Source organism: Antedon mediterranea, chromosome 2 (assembly GCF_964355755.1).
Source record: "Antedon mediterranea chromosome 2, ecAntMedi1.1, whole genome shotgun sequence".
Lineage (NCBI taxonomy): Eukaryota > Metazoa > Echinodermata > Crinoidea > Comatulida > Antedonidae > Antedon > Antedon mediterranea.
The window spans coordinates 5,634,347-5,652,136 of NC_092671.1; the positions used below are offsets into that span (position 1 = coordinate 5,634,347).

Genomic DNA, 17,790 nt, shown 5'->3' on the forward strand with positions numbered 1-17,790 from the left:
ATGACCAACAAAATGTCAGGGTCTACCGAGACTTGAACTCGGATCACTGGATTCAAAGTCCAGAATGCTAACCATTACACCATAGAAACGATGCTTGACAACGTAGAAGTCAAAAAAATTCAATAAAATAATAAATTCAGGTTTAATTAATTTGTATAAAAAGACATGACCAACAAAATATCAAGTTCTACCGAGACTTGAACTCAGATCACTGGATTCAAAGTCCAGAGTGCTAACCATTACACCATAGAACCGATGCTTGATAGCGTAGAAGTAAAAAAAATTCAATAAAACAATAAATTCACGTTTAATTATTTTGTCTAAAAAGACATGACCAACAAAATATCAGGTTCTACCGAGACTTGAACTCGGATCCCTGTATTCAAAGTCCAGAGTGCAAACCATTACACCATAGAACCGATGCTTGACAACGTAGAAGTAAAAATAAAATCAATAAAAAAATAAATTCACGTTAAATTATTTCCTCTAAAAGACATCACCAACAACATTTCAGGATCTACCGAGACTTGAACTCGGATCACTGGATTCAGAGTCCAGAGTGCTAACCATTACACCATAGAACCGATGCTTGACAACGTAGAAGTAAAAAAAAATTCAATAAAATAATAAATTCACGTTTAATTATTTTGTCTAAAAAGACATGACCAACAAAATATCAGGTTCTATCGAGACTTGAACTCGGATCACTGGATTCAAAGTCGAGAGTGCTAACCATTACCCCATAGAACCGATGCTTGACAACGTAGAAGTAAAAAAAAATCAATAAAATAATAAATTCACGTTTAATTATTTTGTCTAAAAAGACATGACCAACAAAATATTAGGTTCTACCGAGACTTGAACACGGATCACTGGATTCAAAGTCCAGAGTGCTAACCATTACACCATAGAACCGATGCTTGACAACATAGACGTAAAAAAAATTCAATAAAATCATAAATTCACGTTTAATTATTTCGTCTTAAAACACATGACCAACAAAATATCAGGTTCTACCGAGACTTGAACTCGGATCACTGGATTCAAAGTTCAGAGTGCTAACCATAACACCATCCGATGCTTGACAAAATTAGAAGTTAAAAGAATTCGACAAATATCAATTCTTTTGAAAAAAAATTAAGTCACGTTAAACTATTTTGTTTTAAAACGCATGATTAACAAACTATCAGATTCTACCGAGACTCGAACTCGTATCACTGGATTCAAAGTCCAGAGTGCTAACCATTACACCATAGAACCACTGCTTGCCATCGTAGAAGTTAAAAGAACTCGACGAAACAAATTCTTTTGAAAAATAATTAAATCACGTTAAATTATTTTGTTAAAAAAGACATGACCAACAAAATATCAGGTTCTACCGAGACTTGAACTCGGATCACTGGATTCAGAGTCCAGAGTGCTAACCATTACACCATAAAACAGGTGGTTGAGCAAAGAAGAAGTAAACGGAATTTGACGAAATGCAATTCTTTTTTTGAAAAAGAATTAAATCACGTTTAATTTTGTTGTTTTAAGAGACATGACCAACAAAATATCAGGGTCTACCGAGACTTGAACTCGGATCACTGGATTCAAAGTCCAGAGTGCTAACCATTACACCATAGAAACGATGCTTGACAACGTAGAAGTAAAAAAAAAATTCAATAAAATAATAAATTCACGTTTAATTATTTTGTCTAAAAAGACATGACCAACAAAATATCAGGCTCTACCGAGACTTGAACTCGGATCACTGGATTCAGAGTCCAGAGTGCTAACAATTACACCATAGAACCGATGCTTGACAACGTAGAAGTAAAAAAAAATCAATAAAACAATAAATTCACGTTTAATTATTTTGTCTAAAAACACATGACCAACAAAATATCAGGTTCTACCGAGACTTGAACTCGGATCACTGGATTCAAAGTCCAGAGTGCTAACCATTACACCATAGAACCAATGCTTGACAACGTAGAAGTCAACAAAATTCAATAAAATAATAAATTCACGTTTAATTATTTTGTCTAAAAAGACATGACCAACAAAATATCAGGTTCTATCGAGACTTGAACTCGGATCACTGGATTCAAAGTCGAGAGTGCTAACCATTACCCCATAGAACCGATGCTTGACAACGTAGAAGTAAAAAAAAATCAATAAAATAATAAATTCACGTTTAATTATTTTGTCTAAAAAGACATGACCAACAAAATATCAGGTTCTACCGAGACTTGAACTCGGATCACTGGATTCAAAGTCCAGAGTGCTAACCATAACACCATCCGATGCTTGACGAAATTAGAAGTTAAAAGAATTCGACAAATATCAATTCTTTTGAAAAAGAATTAAATCACGTTAAACTATTTTGTTTTAAAACGCATGATTAACAAACTATCAGATTCTACCGAGACTTCAACTCGGATCACTGGATTCAAAGTCCAGAGTGCTAACCATTACACCATAGAACCACTGCTTGCCAACGTAGAAGTTAAAAGAACTCGACGAAACAAATTCTTTTGAAAAATAATTAAATCACGTTAAATTATTTTGTTAAAAAAGACATGACCAACAAAATATCAGGTTCTACCGAGACTTGAACTCGGATCACTGGATTCAGAGTCCAGAGTGCTAACCATTACACCATAGAACAGGTGGTTGAGCAAAGAAGAAGTAAACGGAATTTGACGAAATGCAATTCTCTTTTTGAAAAAGAATTAAATCACGTTTAATTTTGTTATTTTAAGAGACATGACCAACAAAATATCAGGGTCTACCGAGACTTGAACTCGGATCACTGGATTCAAAGTCCAGAGTGCTAACCATTACACCATAGAAACGATGCTTGACAACGTAAAAGTAAAAAAAATTTCAATAAAATAATAAATTCACGTTTAATTATTTTGTCTAAAAAGACATGACCAACAAAATATCAGGTTTTATCGAGACTTGAACTCGGATCACTGGATTCAAAGTCGAGAGTGCTAACCATTACCCCATAGAACCGATGCTTGACAACGTAGAAGTAAAAAAAAATCAATAAAATAATAAATTCACGTTTAATTATTTTGTCTAAAAAGACATGACCAACAAAATATCAGGTTCTACCGAGACTTGAACTCGGATCACTGGATTCAAAGTCCAGAGTGCTAAACATAACACCATCCGATGCTTGACGAAATTAGAAGTTAAAAGAATTCGACAAATATCAATTCTTTTGAAAAAGAATTAAATCACATTAAACTATTTTTTTTTAAAACGCATGATTAACAAACTATCAGATTCTACCGAGACTTGAACTCGGATCACTGGATTCAAAGTCCAGAGTGCTAACCATTACACCATAGAACCACTGCTTGCCAACGTAGAAGTGAAAAGAACTCGACGAAACAAATTCTTTTGAAAAATAATTAAATCACGTTAAATTATTTTGTTAAAAAAGACATGACCAACAAAATATCAGGTTCTACCGAGACTTGAACTCGGATCACTGGATTCAGAGTCCAGAATGCTAACCATTACACCATAGAACAGGTGGTTGAGCAAGAAAGAAGTAAACGGAATTTGACGAAATGCAATTCTTTTTTTGAAAAAGAATTAAATCACGTTTAATTTTGTTGTTTTAAGAGACATGACCAACAAAATATCAGGGTCTACCGAGACTTGAACTCGGATCACTGGATTCAAAGTCCAAAGTGCTAACCATTACACCATAGAAACGATGCTTGACAACGTAGAAGTAAAAAAAAATTCAATAAAATAATAAATTCACGTTTAATTATTTTGTCTAAAAAGACATGACCCACAAAATATCAGGCTCTACCGAGACTTGAACTCGGATCACTGGATTCAGAGTCCAGAGTGCTAACCATTACACCATAGAACCGATGCTTGACAACGTAGAAGTAAAAAAAAAATCAATAAAACAATAAATTCACGTTTAATTATTTTGTCTAAAAACACATGACCAACAAAATATCAGGTTCTACCGAGACTTGAACTCGGATCACTGGATTCAAAGTCCAGAGTGCTAACCATTACACCCTAGAACCAATGCTTGACAACGTAGAAGTCAAAAAAATTCAATAAAATAATAAATTCACGTTTAATTATTTTTTCTAAAAAGACATGACCAATAAAATATCAGGTTCTACCGAGACTTGAACTCGGATCACTGGATTCAAAGTCCAGAGTGCTAACCATTACACCATAGAACCGATGCTTGACAACGTAGAAGTAAAAAAAAATTCAATAAAATAATAAATTCACGTTTAATTATTTTGTCTAAAAAGACATGACCAACAAAATATCAGGTTCTACCGAGACTTGAACTCGGATCACTGGATTCAGAGTCCAGAGTGCTAACCATTAGGCCTACACCATAGAACCGATGCTTGACGAAATTAGAAGTTAAAAGAATTCGACAAATATCAATTTTTTTGAAAAAGAATTAAATCACGTTAAACTATTTTGTTTTAAAACGCATGATCAACAAACTATCAGATTCTACCGAGACTTGAACTCGGATCACTGGATTCAAAGTCCAGAGTGCTAACCATTACACCATAGAAACGATGCTTGACAACGTAGAAGTAAAAAAAAATTCAATAAAATAATAAATTCACGTTTAATTATTTTGTCTAAAAAGACATGACCAACAAAATATCAGGTTCTATCGAGACTTGAACTCGGATCACTGGATTCAAAGTCGAGAGTGCTAACCATTACCCCATAGAACCGATGCTTGACAACGTAGAAGTAAAAAAAAATCAATAAAACAATAAATTCACGTTTAATTATTTTGTCTAAAAAGACATGACCAACAAAATATCAGGTTCTTCCGAGACTTGAACTCGGATCACTGGATTCAAAATCGAGAGTGCTAACCATTACCTCATAGAACCGATGCTTGACAACGTAGAAGTAAAAAAAAATCAATAAAATAATAAATTCACGTTTAAATATTTTGTCTAAAAAGACATGACCAACAAAATATCAGGTTCTACCGAGACTTGAACTCGGATCACTGGATTCAAAGTCCAGAGTGCTAACCATAACACCATCCGATGCTTGACGGAATTAGAAGTTAAAAGAATTCGACAAATATCAATTCTTTTGAAAAAGAATTAAATCACGTTAAACTATTTTGTTTTAAAACGCATGATTAACAAACTATCAGATTCTACCGAGTCTTGAACTCGGATCACTGGATTCAAAGTCCAGAGTGCTAACCATTACACCATAGAACCACTGCTTGCCAACGTAGAAGTTAAAAGAACTCGACGAAACAAATTCTTTTGAAAAATAATTAAATCACGTTAAATTATTTTGTTAAAAAAGACATGACCAACAAAATATCAGGTTCTACCGAGACTTGAACTCGGATCACTGGGTTCAGAGTCCAGAGTGCTAACCATTACACCATAGAACAGGTGGTTGAGCAAAGAAGAAGTAAACGGAATTTGACGAAATGCAATTCTTTTTTTGAAAAAGAATTAAATCACGTTTAATTTTGTTGTTTTAAGAGACATGACCAACAAAATATCAGGTTCTACCGAGACTTGAACTCGGATCACTGGATTCAAAGTCCAAAGTGCTAACCATTACACCAGAGAAACGATGCTTGACAACGTAGAAGTCAAAAAAATTCAATAAAATAATAAATTCACGTTTAATTATTTTTTCTAAAAAGACATGACCAACAAAATATCAGGTTCTACCGAGACTTGAACTCGGATCACTGGATTTAAAGTCCAGAGTGCTAAGCATTACACCATAGAACCGATGCTTGACAACGTAGAAGTAAAAAAAAATCAATAAAATAATAAATTTACGTTTAATTATTTTGTCTAAAAAGACATGACCAACAAATTATCAGGTTCTACCGAGACTTGAACTCGGATCACTGGATTCAAAGTCCAGAGTGTTAACCATAACACCATCCGATGCTTGACGAAATTAGAAGTTAAAAGAATTCGACAAATATCAATTCTTTTGAAAAAAAATTAAATCACGTTAAACTATTTTGTTTTAAAACGCATGATTAACAAACTATCAGATTCTACCGAGACTTGAACTCGGATCACTGGATTCAAAGTCCAGAGTGCTAACCATTACACCATAGAACCACTGCTTGCCAACGTAAAAGTTAAAAGAACTCGACGAAACAATTCTTTTGAAAAATAATTAAATCACGTTAAATTATTTTGTTAAAAAAGACATGACCAACAAAATATCAGGTTCTACCGAGACTTGAACTCGGATCACTGGATTCAGAGTCCAGAGTGCTAACCATTACACCATAGAACAGGTGGTTGAGCAAAGAAGAAGTAAACGGAAATTGACGAAATGCAATTCTTTTTTTGAAAAAGAATTAAATCACGTTTAATTTTGTTATTTTAAGAGACATGACCAACAAAATATCAGGTTCTTCAGAGACTTGAACTCGGATCCCTGGATTCAAAGTCCAGAGTGCTAACCATTACACCATAGAACCGATGCTTGACAACGTAGAAGTAAAAAAAAATCAATAAAATAATAAATTTACGTTTAATTATTTTGTCTAAAAAGACATGACCAACAAAATATCAGGTTCTACCGAGACTTGACTCGGATCACTGGATTCAAAGTCCAGAGTGCTAACCATTACACCATAGAACCGATGCTTGACAACGTAGAAGCCAAAAAAAATTCAATAAAATAATAAATTCACGTTTAATTATTTTGTCTAAAAAGACATGACCAACAAAATATGAGGTTCTATCGAGACTTGAACTCGGATCACTGGATTCAAAGTCCAGAGTGCTAACCATTACACCATAGAACCGATGCTTGACAACGTCAGAAGTAAAAAAAAATCAATAAAACAATAAATTCACGTTTAATTATTTTGTCTAAAAACACATGACCAACAAAATATCAGGTTCTACCGAGACTTGAACTCGGATCACTGGATTCAAAGTCCAGAGTGCTAACCATTACACCATAGAACCAATGCCTGACGACAACGTAGAAGTCAAAAAAATTCAATAAAATAATAAATTCACGTTTAATTATTTTGTCTATAAACACATGACCAACAAAATATTAGGTTCTACCGAGACTTGAACTCGGATCACTGGATTCAGAGTCCAGAGTGCTAACCATTACACCATAGAACCAAGGCTTGACAACGAAGATGTCAAAAAAATTCAATAAAATAATAAATTCACGTTTAATTATTTTGTCTAAAAAGACATGACCAACAAAATATCAGGTTCTACCGAGACTTGAACTCGGATCACTGGATTCAAAGTCCAGAGTGCTAACCATTAAACCATAGAACCGATGCTTGACAACGTAGAAGTCAAACAAATTCAATAAAATAATAAATTTACGTTTAATTATTTTGTCTAAAAAGACATGACCAACAAAATATCAGGTTCTACCGAAACTTGAACTCGGATCACTGGATTCAAAGTCCAGAGTGCTAACCATTACACCATAGAACCGATGCTTGACAATGTAGAAGTCAAACAAATTCAATAAAATAATAAATTTACGTTTAATTATTTTGTCTAAAAAGACATGACCAACAAAATATCAGGTTCTACCGAAACTTGAACTCGGATCACTGGATTCAAAGTCCAGAGTGCTAACCATTACACCATAGAACCGATGCTTGACAACGTAGAAGTCAAAAAAATTCAATAAAATCATAAATTCACGTTTAATTATTTCGTCTTAAAACACATGACTAACAAAATATCAGGTTCTACCGAGACTTAAACTCGGATCACTGGATTCAAAGTCCAGAGTGCTAACCATTACACCCTCCGATGCTTGACGAAATTAGAAGTTAAAAAAATTCGACAAATATCAATTCTTTTGAAAAAGAATTAAATCACGTTAAACTATTTTGTTTTAAAACGCATGATTAACAAACTATCAGATTCTACCGAGACTTGAACTCGGATCACTGGATTCAAAGTCCAGAGTGCTAACCATTACACCATAGAACCACTGCTTGCCAACGTAGAAGTTAAAAGAACTCGACGAAACAAATTCTTTTGAAAAATAATTAAATCACGTTAAATTATTTTGTTAAAAAAGACATGACCAACAAAATATCAGGTTCTACCGAGACTTGAACTCGGATCACTGGATTCAGAGTCCAGAGTGCTAACCATTACACCATAGAACAGGTGGTTGAGCAAAGAAGAAGTAAACGGAAATTGACGAAATGCAATTCTTTTTTTGAAAAAGAATTAAATCACGTTTAATTTTGTTATTTTAAGAGACATGACCAACAAAATATCAGGGTCTACCGAGACTTGAACTCGGATCACTGGATTCAAAGTCCAGAGTGCTAACCATTACACCATAGAAACGATGCTTGACAACGTAGAAGTAAAAAAAATTTCAATAAAATAATAAATTCACGTTTAATTATTTTGTCTAAAAAGACATGACCAACAAAATATCAGGCTCTACCGAGACTTGAACTCGGATCACTGGATTCAGAGTCCAGAGTGCTAACCATTACACCATAGAACCGATGCTTGACAACGTAGAAGTCAAAAAAATTCAATAAAATCATAAATTCACGTTTAATTATTTCGTCTTAAAACACATTACCAACAAAATTTCAGGATCTACCGAGACTTGAACTCGGATCACTGGATTCAGAGTCCAGAGTGCTAACCATTACACCATAGAACCGATGCTTGACAATGTAGAAGTAAAAAAAAATTCAATAAAATAATAAATTTACGTTTAATTATTTTGTCTAAAAAGACATGACCAGCAAAATATCAGGTTCTATCGAGACTTGAACTCGGATCACTGGATTCAAAGTCGAGAGTGCTAACCATTACCCCATAGAACCGATGCTTGACAACGTAGAAGTAAAAAAAAATCAATAAAATAATAAATTCACGTTTAATTATTTTGTCTAAAAAGACATGACCAACAAAATATTAGGTTCTACCGAGACTTGAACACGGATCACTGGATTCAAAGTCCAGAGTGCTAACAATTACACCATAAAACCGATGCTTGACAATATAGAAGTCAAAAAAATTTAATAAAATCATAAATTCACGTTGAATTATTTCGTCTTAAAACACATGACCAACAAATTATCAGGTTCTACCGAGACTTGAACTCGGATCACTGGATTCAAAGTCCAGAGTGTTAACCATAACACCATCCGATGCTTGACGAAATTAGAAGTTAAAAGAATTCGACAAATATCAATTCTTTTGAAAAAAAATTAAATCACGTTAAACTATTTTGTTTTAAAACGCATGATTAACAAACTATCAGATTCTACCGAGACTTGAACTCGGATCACTGGATTCAAAGTCCAGAGTGCTAACCATTACACCATAGAACCACTGCTTGCCAACGTAAAAGTTAAAAGAACTCGACGAAACAATTCTTTTGAAAAATAATTAAATCACGTTAAATTATTTTGTTAAAAAAGACATGACCAACAAAATATCAGGTTCTACCGAGACTTGAACTCGGATCACTGGATTCAGAGTCCAGAGTGCTAACCATTACACCATAGAACAGGTGGTTGAGCAAAGAAGAAGTAAACGGAAATTGACGAAATGCAATTCTTTTTTTGAAAAAGAATTAAATCACGTTTAATTTTGTTATTTTAAGAGACATGACCAACAAAATATCAGGTTCTTCCGAGACTTGAACTCGGATCCCTGGATTCAAAGTCCAGAGTGCTAACCATTACACCATAGAACCGATGCTTGACAACGTAGAAGTAAAAAAAAATCAATAAAATAATAAATTTACGTTTAATTATTTTGTCTAAAAAGACATGACCAACAAAATATCAGGTTCTACCGAGACTTGACTCGGATCACTGGATTCAAAGTCCAGAGTGCTAACCATTACACCATAGAACCGATGCTTGACAACGTAGAAGCCAAAAAAAATTCAATAAAATAATAAATTCACGTTTAATTATTTTGTCTAAAAAGACATGACCAACAAAATATGAGGTTCTATCGAGACTTGAACTCGGATCACTGGATTCAAAGTCCAGAGTGCTAACCATTACACCATAGAACCGATGCTTGACAACGTCAGAAGTAAAAAAAAATCAATAAAACAATAAATTCACGTTTAATTATTTTGTCTAAAAACACATGACCAACAAAATATCAGGTTCTACCGAGACTTGAACTCGGATCACTGGATTCAAAGTCCAGAGTGCTAACCATTACACCATAGAACCAATGCCTGACGACAACGTAGAAGTCAAAAAAATTCAATAAAATAATAAATTCACGTTTAATTATTTTGTCTATAAACACATGACCAACAAAATATTAGGTTCTACCGAGACTTGAACTCGGATCACTGGATTCAGAGTCCAGAGTGCTAACCATTACACCATAGAACCAAGGCTTGACAACGAAGATGTCAAAAAAATTCAATAAAATAATAAATTCACGTTTAATTATTTTGTCTAAAAAGACATGACCAACAAAATATCAGGTTCTACCGAGACTTGAACTCGGATCACTGGATTCAAAGTCCAGAGTGCTAACCATTAAACCATAGAACCGATGCTTGACAACGTAGAAGTCAAACAAATTCAATAAAATAATAAATTTACGTTTAATTATTTTGTCTAAAAAGACATGACCAACAAAATATCAGGTTCTACCGAAACTTGAACTCGGATCACTGGATTCAAAGTCCAGAGTGCTAACCATTACACCATAGAACCGATGCTTGACAATGTAGAAGTCAAACAAATTCAATAAAATAATAAATTTACGTTTAATTATTTTGTCTAAAAAGACATGACCAACAAAATATCAGGTTCTACCGAAACTTGAACTCGGATCACTGGATTCAAAGTCCAGAGTGCTAACCATTACACCATAGAACCGATGCTTGACAACGTAGAAGTCAAAAAAATTCAATAAAATCATAAATTCACGTTTAATTATTTCGTCTTAAAACACATGACTAACAAAATATCAGGTTCTACCGAGACTTAAACTCGGATCACTGGATTCAAAGTCCAGAGTGCTAACCATTACACCCTCCGATGCTTGACGAAATTAGAAGTTAAAAAAATTCGACAAATATCAATTCTTTTGAAAAAGAATTAAATCACGTTAAACTATTTTGTTTTAAAACGCATGATTAACAAACTATCAGATTCTACCGAGACTTGAACTCGGATCACTGGATTCAAAGTCCAGAGTGCTAACCATTACACCATAGAACCACTGCTTGCCAACGTAGAAGTTAAAAGAACTCGACGAAACAAATTCTTTTGAAAAATAATTAAATCACGTTAAATTATTTTGTTAAAAAAGACATGACCAACAAAATATCAGGTTCTACCGAGACTTGAACTCGGATCACTGGATTCAGAGTCCAGAGTGCTAACCATTACACCATAGAACAGGTGGTTGAGCAAAGAAGAAGTAAACGGAAATTGACGAAATGCAATTCTTTTTTTGAAAAAGAATTAAATCACGTTTAATTTTGTTATTTTAAGAGACATGACCAACAAAATATCAGGGTCTACCGAGACTTGAACTCGGATCACTGGATTCAAAGTCCAGAGTGCTAACCATTACACCATAGAAACGATGCTTGACAACGTAGAAGTAAAAAAAATTTCAATAAAATAATAAATTCACGTTTAATTATTTTGTCTAAAAAGACATGACCAACAAAATATCAGGCTCTACCGAGACTTGAACTCGGATCACTGGATTCAGAGTCCAGAGTGCTAACCATTACACCATAGAACCGATGCTTGACAACGTAGAAGTCAAAAAAATTCAATAAAATCATAAATTCACGTTTAATTATTTCGTCTTAAAACACATTACCAACAAAATTTCAGGATCTACCGAGACTTGAACTCGGATCACTGGATTCAGAGTCCAGAGTGCTAACCATTACACCATAGAACCGATGCTTGACAATGTAGAAGTAAAAAAAAATTCAATAAAATAATAAATTTACGTTTAATTATTTTGTCTAAAAAGACATGACCAGCAAAATATCAGGTTCTATCGAGACTTGAACTCGGATCACTGGATTCAAAGTCGAGAGTGCTAACCATTACCCCATAGAACCGATGCTTGACAACGTAGAAGTAAAAAAAAATCAATAAAATAATAAATTCACGTTTAATTATTTTGTCTAAAAAGACATGACCAACAAAATATTAGGTTCTACCGAGACTTGAACACGGATCACTGGATTCAAAGTCCAGAGTGCTAACAATTACACCATAAAACCGATGCTTGACAATATAGAAGTCAAAAAAATTTAATAAAATCATAAATTCACGTTGAATTATTTCGTCTTAAAACACATGACCAACAAATTATCAGGTTCTACCGAGACTTGAACTCGGATCACTGGATTCAAAGTCCAGAGTGTTAACCATAACACCATCCGATGCTTGACGAAATTAGAAGTTAAAAGAATTCGACAAATATCAATTCTTTTGAAAAAAAATTAAATCACGTTAAACTATTTTGTTTTAAAACGCATGATTAACAAACTATCAGATTCTACCGAGACTTGAACTCGGATCACTGGATTCAAAGTCCAGAGTGCTAACCATTACACCATAGAACCACTGCTTGCCAACGTAAAAGTTAAAAGAACTCGACGAAACAATTCTTTTGAAAAATAATTAAATCACGTTAAATTATTTTGTTAAAAAAGACATGACCAACAAAATATCAGGTTCTACCGAGACTTGAACTCGGATCACTGGATTCAGAGTCCAGAGTGCTAACCTTTACACCATAAAACAGGTGGTTGAGCAAAGTAGAAGTAAACGGAATTTGACAAAATGCAATTCTTTTTTTGAAAAAGAATTAAATCACGTTTAATTTTGTTGTTTTAAGAGACATGACCAACAAAATATCAGGGTCTACCGAGACTTAAACTCGGATCACTGGATTCAAAGTCCAGAGTGCTAACCATTACACCATAGAAACGATGCTTGACAACGTAGAAGTAAAAAAAATTCAATAAAATAATAAATTCACGTTTAATTATTTTTTCTAAAAAGACATGACCAACAAAATATCAGGTTCTACCGAGACTTGAACTCGGATCACTGGATTCAAAGTCCAGAGTGCTAACCATTACACCATAGAACCGATGCTTGACAACGTAGAAGTAAAAAAAAATTCAATAAAATAATAAATTCACGTTTAATTATTTTGTCTAAAAAGACATGACCAACAAAATATCAGGTTCTATCGAGACTTGAACTCGGATCACTGGATTCAAAGTCGAGAGTGCTAACCATTACCCCATAGAACCGATGCTTGATAACGTAGAAGTAAAAAAAAATCAATAAAACAATAAATTTACGTTTAATTATTTTGTCTAAAAAGACATGACCAACAAAATATCAGGTTCTTCCGAGACTTGAACTCGGATCCCTGGATTCAAAGTCCAGAGTGCTAACCATTACACCATAGAACCGATGCTTGACAACGTAGAAGTAAAAAAAATCAATAAAATAATAAATTTACGTTTAATTATTTTGTCTAAAAAGACATGACCAACAAAATATCAGGTTCTACCGAGACTTGAACTCGGATCACTGGATTCAAAGTCCAGATTGCCAACCATTACACCATAGAACCGATGCTTGACAACATAGAAGTCAAAAAAAAATTCAATAAAATAATAAATTCACGTTTAATTATTTTGTCTAAAAAGACATGACCAACAAAATATCAGGTTCTATCGAGACTTGAACTTAGATCACTGGATTCAAAGTCCAGAGTGCTAACCATTACACCATAGAAATGATGCTTGACAACGTAGAAGTAAAAAAAAATCAATAAAACAATAAATTCACGTTTAATTATTTTGTCTAAAAACACATAACCAACAAAATATCAGGTTCTACCGAGACTTGAACTCGGATCACTGGATTCAAAGTCCAGAGTGCTAACCATTACACCATAGAACCAATGCCTGACGACAACGTAGAAGTCAAAAAAATTCAATAAAATAATAAATTCACGTTTAATTATTTTGTCTAAAAACACATGACCAACAAAATATTAGGTTCTACCAAGACTTGAACTCGGATCACTGGATTCAGAGTCCAGAGTGCTAACCATTACACCATAGAACCAATGCTTGACAACGTAGAAGTCCAAAAAATTCAATAAAATAATAAATTCACGTTTAATTATTTTGTCTAAAAAGACATGACCAACAAAATATCAGGTTCTACCGAGACTTGAACTCGGATCACTGGATTCAAAGTCCAGAGTGCTAACCATTAAACCATAGAACCTATGCTTGACAACGTAGAAATCAAACAAATTCAATAAAATAATAAATTTACGTTTAATTATTTTGTCTAAAAAGACATGACCAACAAAATATCAGGTTCTACCGAAACTTGAACTCGGATCACTGGATTCAAAGTCTAGAGTGCTAACCATTACACCATAGAACCGATGCTTGACAACGTAGAAGTCAAAAAAATTCAATAAAATTATAAATTCACGTTTAATTATTTCGTCTTAAAACACATGACTAACAAAATATCAGGTTCTACCGAGACTTAAACTCGGATCACTGGATTCAAAGTCCAGAGTGCTAACCATTATACCATCCGATGCTTGACGAAATTAGAAGTTAAAAAAATTCGACAAATATCAATTCTTTTGAAAAAGAATTAAATCACGTTAAACTATTTTGTTTTAAAACGCATGATTAACAAACTATCAGATTCTACCGAGACTTGAACTCGGATCACTGGATTCAAAGTCCAGAGTGCTAACCATTACACCATAGAACCACTGCTTGCCAACGTAGAAGTTAAAAGAACTCGACGAAACAAATTCTTTTGAAAAATAATAAAATCACGTTAAATTATTTTGTTAAAAAAGACATGACCAACAAATTATCAGGTTCTACCGAGACTTGAACTCGGATCACTGGATTCAGCGTCCAGAGTGCTAACCATTACACCATAAAACAGGTGCTTGAGCAAAGAAGAAGTAAACGGAATTTGACGAAATGCAATTCTTTTTTTGAAAAAGAATTAAATCACGTTTAATTTTGTTGTTTTAAGAGACATGACCAACAAAATATCAGGGTCTACCGAGACTTGAACTCGGATCACTGGATTCAAAGTCCAGAGTGCTAACCATTACACCATAGAAACGATGCTTGACAACGAAGAAGTAAAAAAAATTTCAATAAAACAATAAATTCACGTTTAATTATTTTGTCTAAAAAGACATGACCAACGAAATATCAGGCTCTACCGAGACTTGAACTCGGATCACTGGATTCAGAGTCCAGAGTGCTAACCATTACACCATAGAAACGATGCTTGACAACGTAGAAGTAAAAAAAATTCAATAAAATAATAAATTCACGTTTAATTATTTTGTCTAAAAAGACATGACCAACAAAATATCAGGTTCTACCGAGACTTGAACTCGGATCACTGGATTCAAAGTCCAGAGTGCTAACCATTACACCATAGAACCGATGCTTGACAACGTAGAAGTAAAAAAAAATTCAATAAAATAATAAATTCACGTTTAATTATTTTGTCTAAAAAGACATGACCAACAAAATATCAGGTTCTATCGAGACTTGAACTCGGATCACTGGATTCAAAGTCGAGAGTGCTAACCATTACCCCATAGAACCGATGCTTGACAACGTAGAACTAAAAAAAAATCAATAAAACAATAAATTCACGTTTAATTATTTTGTCTAAAAAGACATGACCAACAAAATATCAGGTTCTTCCGAGACTTGAACTCGGATCCCTGGATTCAAAGTCCAGAGTGCTAACCATTACACCATAGAACCGATGCTTGACAACGTAGAAGTAAAAAAAATCAATAAAATAATAAATTTACGTTTAATTATTTTGTCTAAAAAGACATGACCAACAAAATATCAGGTTCTACCGAGACTTGAACTCGGATCACTGGATTCAAAGTCCAGAGTGCTAACCATTACACCATAGAACCGATGCTTGACAACATAGAAGTCAAAAAAAAATTCAATAAAATAATAAATTCACGTTTAATTATTTTGTCTAAAAAGACATGACCAACAAAATATCAGGTTCTATCGAGACTTGAACTTAGATCACTGGATTCAAAGTCCAGAGTGCTAACCATTACACCATAGAACCGATGCTTGACAACGTAGAAGTAAAAAAAAATCAATAAAACAATAAATTCACGTTTAATTATTTTGTCTAAAAACACATAACCAACAAAATATCAGGTTCTACCGAGACTTGAACTCGGATCACTGGATTCAAAGTCCAGAGTGCTAACCATTACACCATAGAACCAATGCCTGACGACAACGTAGAAGTCAAAAAAATTCAATAAAATAATAAATTCACGTTTAATTATTTTGTCTAAAAACACATGACCAACAAAATATTAGGTTCTACCAAGACTTGAACTCGGATCACTGGATTCAGAGTCCAGAGTGCTAACCATTATACCATCCGATGCTTGACGAAATTAGAAGTTAAAAAAATTCGACAAATATCAATTCTTTTGAAAAAGAATTAAATCACGTTAAACTATTTTGTTTTAAAACGCATGATTAACAAACTATCAGATTCTACCGAGACTTGAACTCGGATCACTGGATTCAAAGTCCAGAGTGCTAACCATTACACCATAGAACCACTGCTTGCCAACGTAGAAGTTAAAAGAACTCGACGAAACAAATTCTTTTGAAAAATAATTAAATCACGTTAAATTATTTTGTTAAAAAAGACATGACCAACAAATTATCAGGTTCTACCGAGACTTGAACTCGGATCACTGGATTCAGCGTCCAGAGTGCTAACCATTACACCATAAAACAGGTGCTTGAGCAAAGAAGAAGTAAACGGAATTTGACGAAATGCAATTCTTTTTTTGAAAAAGAATTAAATCACGTTTAATTTTGTTGTTTTAAGAGACATGACCAACAAAATATCAGGGTCTACCGAGACTTGAACTCGGATCACTGGATTCAAAGTCCAGAGTGCTAACCATTACACCATAGAAACGATGCTTGACAACGAAGAAGTAAAAAAAATTTCAATAAAATAATAAATTCACGTTTAATTATTTTGTCTAAAAAGACATGACCAACGAAATATCAGGCTCTACCGAGACTTGAACTCGGATCACTGGATTCAGAGTCCAGAGTGCTAACCATTACACCATAGAAACGATGCTTGACAACGTAGAAGTAAAAAAAATTCAATAAAATAATAAATTCACGTTTAATTATTTTGTCTAAAAAGACATGACCAACAAAATATCAGGTTCTACCGAGACTTGAACTCGGATCACTGGATTCAAAGTCCAGAGTGCTAACCATTACACCATAGAACCGATGCTTGACAACGTAGAAGTAAAAAAAAATTCAATAAAATAATAAATTCACGTTTAATTATTTTGTCTAAAAAGACATGACCAACAAAATATCAGGTTCTATCGAGACTTGAACTCGGATCACTGGATTCAAAGTCGAGAGTGCTAACCATTACCCCATAGAACCGATGCTTGACAACGTAGAAGTAAAAAAAAATCAATAAAACAATAAATTCACGTTTAATTATTTTGTCTAAAAAGACATGACCAACAAAATATCAGGTTCTTCCGAGACTTGAACTCGGATCCCTGGATTCAAAGTCCAGAGTGCTAACCATTACACCATAGAACCGATGCTTGACAACGTAGAAGTAAAAAAAATCAATAAAATAATAAATTTACGTTTAAT

The 17,790-nt window shown here is 33.6% G+C and overlaps 62 non-coding genes across 62 annotated transcripts; all 62 read right to left on the reverse strand.

The window, feature by feature from the left end:
* Positions 1-182: 182 nt before the first annotated feature.
* Positions 183-254, reverse strand: Trnaq-uug (transfer RNA glutamine (anticodon UUG)). The gene has a single exon. It is a non-coding gene; the product is annotated as a tRNA-Gln (tRNA).
* A 93-nt stretch (positions 255-347) lies between these two features.
* On the reverse strand, positions 348-419 carry Trnaq-uug (transfer RNA glutamine (anticodon UUG)). Its single transcript has one exon. It is a non-coding gene; the product is annotated as a tRNA-Gln (tRNA).
* A 93-nt stretch (positions 420-512) lies between these two features.
* On the reverse strand, positions 513-584 carry Trnaq-cug (transfer RNA glutamine (anticodon CUG)). Its single transcript has one exon. It is a non-coding gene; the product is annotated as a tRNA-Gln (tRNA).
* Positions 585-843: 259 nt separating this feature from the next.
* Positions 844-915, reverse strand: Trnaq-uug (transfer RNA glutamine (anticodon UUG)). Its single transcript has one exon. It is a non-coding gene; the product is annotated as a tRNA-Gln (tRNA).
* A 273-nt stretch (positions 916-1,188) lies between these two features.
* Trnaq-uug (transfer RNA glutamine (anticodon UUG)) lies at positions 1,189-1,260 on the reverse strand. The gene has a single exon. It is a non-coding gene; the product is annotated as a tRNA-Gln (tRNA).
* A 110-nt stretch (positions 1,261-1,370) lies between these two features.
* Trnaq-cug (transfer RNA glutamine (anticodon CUG)) lies at positions 1,371-1,442 on the reverse strand. The gene has a single exon. It is a non-coding gene; the product is annotated as a tRNA-Gln (tRNA).
* A 282-nt stretch (positions 1,443-1,724) lies between these two features.
* Positions 1,725-1,796, reverse strand: Trnaq-cug (transfer RNA glutamine (anticodon CUG)). Its single transcript has one exon. It is a non-coding gene; the product is annotated as a tRNA-Gln (tRNA).
* Positions 1,797-1,889: 93 nt separating this feature from the next.
* Trnaq-uug (transfer RNA glutamine (anticodon UUG)) lies at positions 1,890-1,961 on the reverse strand. Its single transcript has one exon. It is a non-coding gene; the product is annotated as a tRNA-Gln (tRNA).
* Positions 1,962-2,399: 438 nt separating this feature from the next.
* Trnaq-uug (transfer RNA glutamine (anticodon UUG)) lies at positions 2,400-2,471 on the reverse strand. The gene has a single exon. It is a non-coding gene; the product is annotated as a tRNA-Gln (tRNA).
* A 110-nt stretch (positions 2,472-2,581) lies between these two features.
* Trnaq-cug (transfer RNA glutamine (anticodon CUG)) lies at positions 2,582-2,653 on the reverse strand. Its single transcript has one exon. It is a non-coding gene; the product is annotated as a tRNA-Gln (tRNA).
* Positions 2,654-3,279: 626 nt separating this feature from the next.
* On the reverse strand, positions 3,280-3,351 carry Trnaq-uug (transfer RNA glutamine (anticodon UUG)). The gene has a single exon. It is a non-coding gene; the product is annotated as a tRNA-Gln (tRNA).
* Positions 3,352-3,461: 110 nt separating this feature from the next.
* Positions 3,462-3,533, reverse strand: Trnaq-cug (transfer RNA glutamine (anticodon CUG)). Its single transcript has one exon. It is a non-coding gene; the product is annotated as a tRNA-Gln (tRNA).
* A 281-nt stretch (positions 3,534-3,814) lies between these two features.
* Trnaq-cug (transfer RNA glutamine (anticodon CUG)) lies at positions 3,815-3,886 on the reverse strand. The gene has a single exon. It is a non-coding gene; the product is annotated as a tRNA-Gln (tRNA).
* Positions 3,887-3,980: 94 nt separating this feature from the next.
* On the reverse strand, positions 3,981-4,052 carry Trnaq-uug (transfer RNA glutamine (anticodon UUG)). Its single transcript has one exon. It is a non-coding gene; the product is annotated as a tRNA-Gln (tRNA).
* A 93-nt stretch (positions 4,053-4,145) lies between these two features.
* Positions 4,146-4,217, reverse strand: Trnaq-uug (transfer RNA glutamine (anticodon UUG)). The gene has a single exon. It is a non-coding gene; the product is annotated as a tRNA-Gln (tRNA).
* Positions 4,218-4,311: 94 nt separating this feature from the next.
* Trnaq-cug (transfer RNA glutamine (anticodon CUG)) lies at positions 4,312-4,389 on the reverse strand. The gene has a single exon. It is a non-coding gene; the product is annotated as a tRNA-Gln (tRNA).
* A 112-nt stretch (positions 4,390-4,501) lies between these two features.
* Trnaq-uug (transfer RNA glutamine (anticodon UUG)) lies at positions 4,502-4,573 on the reverse strand. The gene has a single exon. It is a non-coding gene; the product is annotated as a tRNA-Gln (tRNA).
* A 604-nt stretch (positions 4,574-5,177) lies between these two features.
* Positions 5,178-5,249, reverse strand: Trnaq-uug (transfer RNA glutamine (anticodon UUG)). Its single transcript has one exon. It is a non-coding gene; the product is annotated as a tRNA-Gln (tRNA).
* Positions 5,250-6,056: 807 nt separating this feature from the next.
* On the reverse strand, positions 6,057-6,128 carry Trnaq-uug (transfer RNA glutamine (anticodon UUG)). Its single transcript has one exon. It is a non-coding gene; the product is annotated as a tRNA-Gln (tRNA).
* Positions 6,129-6,237: 109 nt separating this feature from the next.
* Trnaq-cug (transfer RNA glutamine (anticodon CUG)) lies at positions 6,238-6,309 on the reverse strand. The gene has a single exon. It is a non-coding gene; the product is annotated as a tRNA-Gln (tRNA).
* A 280-nt stretch (positions 6,310-6,589) lies between these two features.
* Trnaq-uug (transfer RNA glutamine (anticodon UUG)) lies at positions 6,590-6,660 on the reverse strand. Its single transcript has one exon. It is a non-coding gene; the product is annotated as a tRNA-Gln (tRNA).
* A 94-nt stretch (positions 6,661-6,754) lies between these two features.
* Positions 6,755-6,826, reverse strand: Trnaq-uug (transfer RNA glutamine (anticodon UUG)). The gene has a single exon. It is a non-coding gene; the product is annotated as a tRNA-Gln (tRNA).
* A 94-nt stretch (positions 6,827-6,920) lies between these two features.
* Trnaq-uug (transfer RNA glutamine (anticodon UUG)) lies at positions 6,921-6,992 on the reverse strand. The gene has a single exon. It is a non-coding gene; the product is annotated as a tRNA-Gln (tRNA).
* Positions 6,993-7,088: 96 nt separating this feature from the next.
* Positions 7,089-7,160, reverse strand: Trnaq-cug (transfer RNA glutamine (anticodon CUG)). The gene has a single exon. It is a non-coding gene; the product is annotated as a tRNA-Gln (tRNA).
* Positions 7,161-7,253: 93 nt separating this feature from the next.
* Trnaq-uug (transfer RNA glutamine (anticodon UUG)) lies at positions 7,254-7,325 on the reverse strand. The gene has a single exon. It is a non-coding gene; the product is annotated as a tRNA-Gln (tRNA).
* Positions 7,326-7,418: 93 nt separating this feature from the next.
* Trnaq-uug (transfer RNA glutamine (anticodon UUG)) lies at positions 7,419-7,490 on the reverse strand. The gene has a single exon. It is a non-coding gene; the product is annotated as a tRNA-Gln (tRNA).
* Positions 7,491-7,583: 93 nt separating this feature from the next.
* On the reverse strand, positions 7,584-7,655 carry Trnaq-uug (transfer RNA glutamine (anticodon UUG)). Its single transcript has one exon. It is a non-coding gene; the product is annotated as a tRNA-Gln (tRNA).
* Positions 7,656-7,928: 273 nt separating this feature from the next.
* Trnaq-uug (transfer RNA glutamine (anticodon UUG)) lies at positions 7,929-8,000 on the reverse strand. Its single transcript has one exon. It is a non-coding gene; the product is annotated as a tRNA-Gln (tRNA).
* A 110-nt stretch (positions 8,001-8,110) lies between these two features.
* Positions 8,111-8,182, reverse strand: Trnaq-cug (transfer RNA glutamine (anticodon CUG)). Its single transcript has one exon. It is a non-coding gene; the product is annotated as a tRNA-Gln (tRNA).
* A 281-nt stretch (positions 8,183-8,463) lies between these two features.
* Trnaq-cug (transfer RNA glutamine (anticodon CUG)) lies at positions 8,464-8,535 on the reverse strand. Its single transcript has one exon. It is a non-coding gene; the product is annotated as a tRNA-Gln (tRNA).
* Positions 8,536-8,628: 93 nt separating this feature from the next.
* On the reverse strand, positions 8,629-8,700 carry Trnaq-cug (transfer RNA glutamine (anticodon CUG)). Its single transcript has one exon. It is a non-coding gene; the product is annotated as a tRNA-Gln (tRNA).
* Positions 8,701-9,304: 604 nt separating this feature from the next.
* Trnaq-uug (transfer RNA glutamine (anticodon UUG)) lies at positions 9,305-9,376 on the reverse strand. Its single transcript has one exon. It is a non-coding gene; the product is annotated as a tRNA-Gln (tRNA).
* Positions 9,377-9,485: 109 nt separating this feature from the next.
* Positions 9,486-9,557, reverse strand: Trnaq-cug (transfer RNA glutamine (anticodon CUG)). Its single transcript has one exon. It is a non-coding gene; the product is annotated as a tRNA-Gln (tRNA).
* Positions 9,558-9,672: 115 nt separating this feature from the next.
* On the reverse strand, positions 9,673-9,744 carry Trnaq-uug (transfer RNA glutamine (anticodon UUG)). The gene has a single exon. It is a non-coding gene; the product is annotated as a tRNA-Gln (tRNA).
* A 93-nt stretch (positions 9,745-9,837) lies between these two features.
* Positions 9,838-9,908, reverse strand: Trnaq-uug (transfer RNA glutamine (anticodon UUG)). Its single transcript has one exon. It is a non-coding gene; the product is annotated as a tRNA-Gln (tRNA).
* A 94-nt stretch (positions 9,909-10,002) lies between these two features.
* Positions 10,003-10,074, reverse strand: Trnaq-uug (transfer RNA glutamine (anticodon UUG)). The gene has a single exon. It is a non-coding gene; the product is annotated as a tRNA-Gln (tRNA).
* Positions 10,075-10,168: 94 nt separating this feature from the next.
* Positions 10,169-10,240, reverse strand: Trnaq-uug (transfer RNA glutamine (anticodon UUG)). The gene has a single exon. It is a non-coding gene; the product is annotated as a tRNA-Gln (tRNA).
* A 96-nt stretch (positions 10,241-10,336) lies between these two features.
* Trnaq-cug (transfer RNA glutamine (anticodon CUG)) lies at positions 10,337-10,408 on the reverse strand. Its single transcript has one exon. It is a non-coding gene; the product is annotated as a tRNA-Gln (tRNA).
* Positions 10,409-10,501: 93 nt separating this feature from the next.
* On the reverse strand, positions 10,502-10,573 carry Trnaq-uug (transfer RNA glutamine (anticodon UUG)). Its single transcript has one exon. It is a non-coding gene; the product is annotated as a tRNA-Gln (tRNA).
* Positions 10,574-10,666: 93 nt separating this feature from the next.
* Trnaq-uug (transfer RNA glutamine (anticodon UUG)) lies at positions 10,667-10,738 on the reverse strand. The gene has a single exon. It is a non-coding gene; the product is annotated as a tRNA-Gln (tRNA).
* Positions 10,739-10,831: 93 nt separating this feature from the next.
* Trnaq-uug (transfer RNA glutamine (anticodon UUG)) lies at positions 10,832-10,903 on the reverse strand. The gene has a single exon. It is a non-coding gene; the product is annotated as a tRNA-Gln (tRNA).
* A 273-nt stretch (positions 10,904-11,176) lies between these two features.
* Trnaq-uug (transfer RNA glutamine (anticodon UUG)) lies at positions 11,177-11,248 on the reverse strand. The gene has a single exon. It is a non-coding gene; the product is annotated as a tRNA-Gln (tRNA).
* A 110-nt stretch (positions 11,249-11,358) lies between these two features.
* Positions 11,359-11,430, reverse strand: Trnaq-cug (transfer RNA glutamine (anticodon CUG)). The gene has a single exon. It is a non-coding gene; the product is annotated as a tRNA-Gln (tRNA).
* Positions 11,431-11,711: 281 nt separating this feature from the next.
* Positions 11,712-11,783, reverse strand: Trnaq-cug (transfer RNA glutamine (anticodon CUG)). Its single transcript has one exon. It is a non-coding gene; the product is annotated as a tRNA-Gln (tRNA).
* Positions 11,784-11,876: 93 nt separating this feature from the next.
* Trnaq-cug (transfer RNA glutamine (anticodon CUG)) lies at positions 11,877-11,948 on the reverse strand. The gene has a single exon. It is a non-coding gene; the product is annotated as a tRNA-Gln (tRNA).
* Positions 11,949-12,552: 604 nt separating this feature from the next.
* Trnaq-uug (transfer RNA glutamine (anticodon UUG)) lies at positions 12,553-12,624 on the reverse strand. Its single transcript has one exon. It is a non-coding gene; the product is annotated as a tRNA-Gln (tRNA).
* Positions 12,625-13,085: 461 nt separating this feature from the next.
* Positions 13,086-13,157, reverse strand: Trnaq-uug (transfer RNA glutamine (anticodon UUG)). The gene has a single exon. It is a non-coding gene; the product is annotated as a tRNA-Gln (tRNA).
* Positions 13,158-13,416: 259 nt separating this feature from the next.
* On the reverse strand, positions 13,417-13,488 carry Trnaq-uug (transfer RNA glutamine (anticodon UUG)). The gene has a single exon. It is a non-coding gene; the product is annotated as a tRNA-Gln (tRNA).
* A 424-nt stretch (positions 13,489-13,912) lies between these two features.
* Positions 13,913-13,984, reverse strand: Trnaq-uug (transfer RNA glutamine (anticodon UUG)). The gene has a single exon. It is a non-coding gene; the product is annotated as a tRNA-Gln (tRNA).
* A 96-nt stretch (positions 13,985-14,080) lies between these two features.
* Trnaq-cug (transfer RNA glutamine (anticodon CUG)) lies at positions 14,081-14,152 on the reverse strand. Its single transcript has one exon. It is a non-coding gene; the product is annotated as a tRNA-Gln (tRNA).
* Positions 14,153-14,245: 93 nt separating this feature from the next.
* Trnaq-uug (transfer RNA glutamine (anticodon UUG)) lies at positions 14,246-14,317 on the reverse strand. The gene has a single exon. It is a non-coding gene; the product is annotated as a tRNA-Gln (tRNA).
* A 93-nt stretch (positions 14,318-14,410) lies between these two features.
* Positions 14,411-14,482, reverse strand: Trnaq-uug (transfer RNA glutamine (anticodon UUG)). Its single transcript has one exon. It is a non-coding gene; the product is annotated as a tRNA-Gln (tRNA).
* Positions 14,483-14,755: 273 nt separating this feature from the next.
* On the reverse strand, positions 14,756-14,827 carry Trnaq-uug (transfer RNA glutamine (anticodon UUG)). The gene has a single exon. It is a non-coding gene; the product is annotated as a tRNA-Gln (tRNA).
* A 463-nt stretch (positions 14,828-15,290) lies between these two features.
* On the reverse strand, positions 15,291-15,362 carry Trnaq-cug (transfer RNA glutamine (anticodon CUG)). Its single transcript has one exon. It is a non-coding gene; the product is annotated as a tRNA-Gln (tRNA).
* A 93-nt stretch (positions 15,363-15,455) lies between these two features.
* Trnaq-uug (transfer RNA glutamine (anticodon UUG)) lies at positions 15,456-15,527 on the reverse strand. The gene has a single exon. It is a non-coding gene; the product is annotated as a tRNA-Gln (tRNA).
* Positions 15,528-15,786: 259 nt separating this feature from the next.
* Positions 15,787-15,858, reverse strand: Trnaq-uug (transfer RNA glutamine (anticodon UUG)). The gene has a single exon. It is a non-coding gene; the product is annotated as a tRNA-Gln (tRNA).
* Positions 15,859-15,950: 92 nt separating this feature from the next.
* Positions 15,951-16,022, reverse strand: Trnaq-uug (transfer RNA glutamine (anticodon UUG)). The gene has a single exon. It is a non-coding gene; the product is annotated as a tRNA-Gln (tRNA).
* Positions 16,023-16,282: 260 nt separating this feature from the next.
* Positions 16,283-16,354, reverse strand: Trnaq-uug (transfer RNA glutamine (anticodon UUG)). Its single transcript has one exon. It is a non-coding gene; the product is annotated as a tRNA-Gln (tRNA).
* A 276-nt stretch (positions 16,355-16,630) lies between these two features.
* Trnaq-uug (transfer RNA glutamine (anticodon UUG)) lies at positions 16,631-16,702 on the reverse strand. Its single transcript has one exon. It is a non-coding gene; the product is annotated as a tRNA-Gln (tRNA).
* Positions 16,703-17,165: 463 nt separating this feature from the next.
* On the reverse strand, positions 17,166-17,237 carry Trnaq-cug (transfer RNA glutamine (anticodon CUG)). Its single transcript has one exon. It is a non-coding gene; the product is annotated as a tRNA-Gln (tRNA).
* A 93-nt stretch (positions 17,238-17,330) lies between these two features.
* Trnaq-uug (transfer RNA glutamine (anticodon UUG)) lies at positions 17,331-17,402 on the reverse strand. Its single transcript has one exon. It is a non-coding gene; the product is annotated as a tRNA-Gln (tRNA).
* Positions 17,403-17,661: 259 nt separating this feature from the next.
* On the reverse strand, positions 17,662-17,733 carry Trnaq-uug (transfer RNA glutamine (anticodon UUG)). The gene has a single exon. It is a non-coding gene; the product is annotated as a tRNA-Gln (tRNA).
* Between the last annotated feature and the right edge of the window lie 57 nt (positions 17,734-17,790).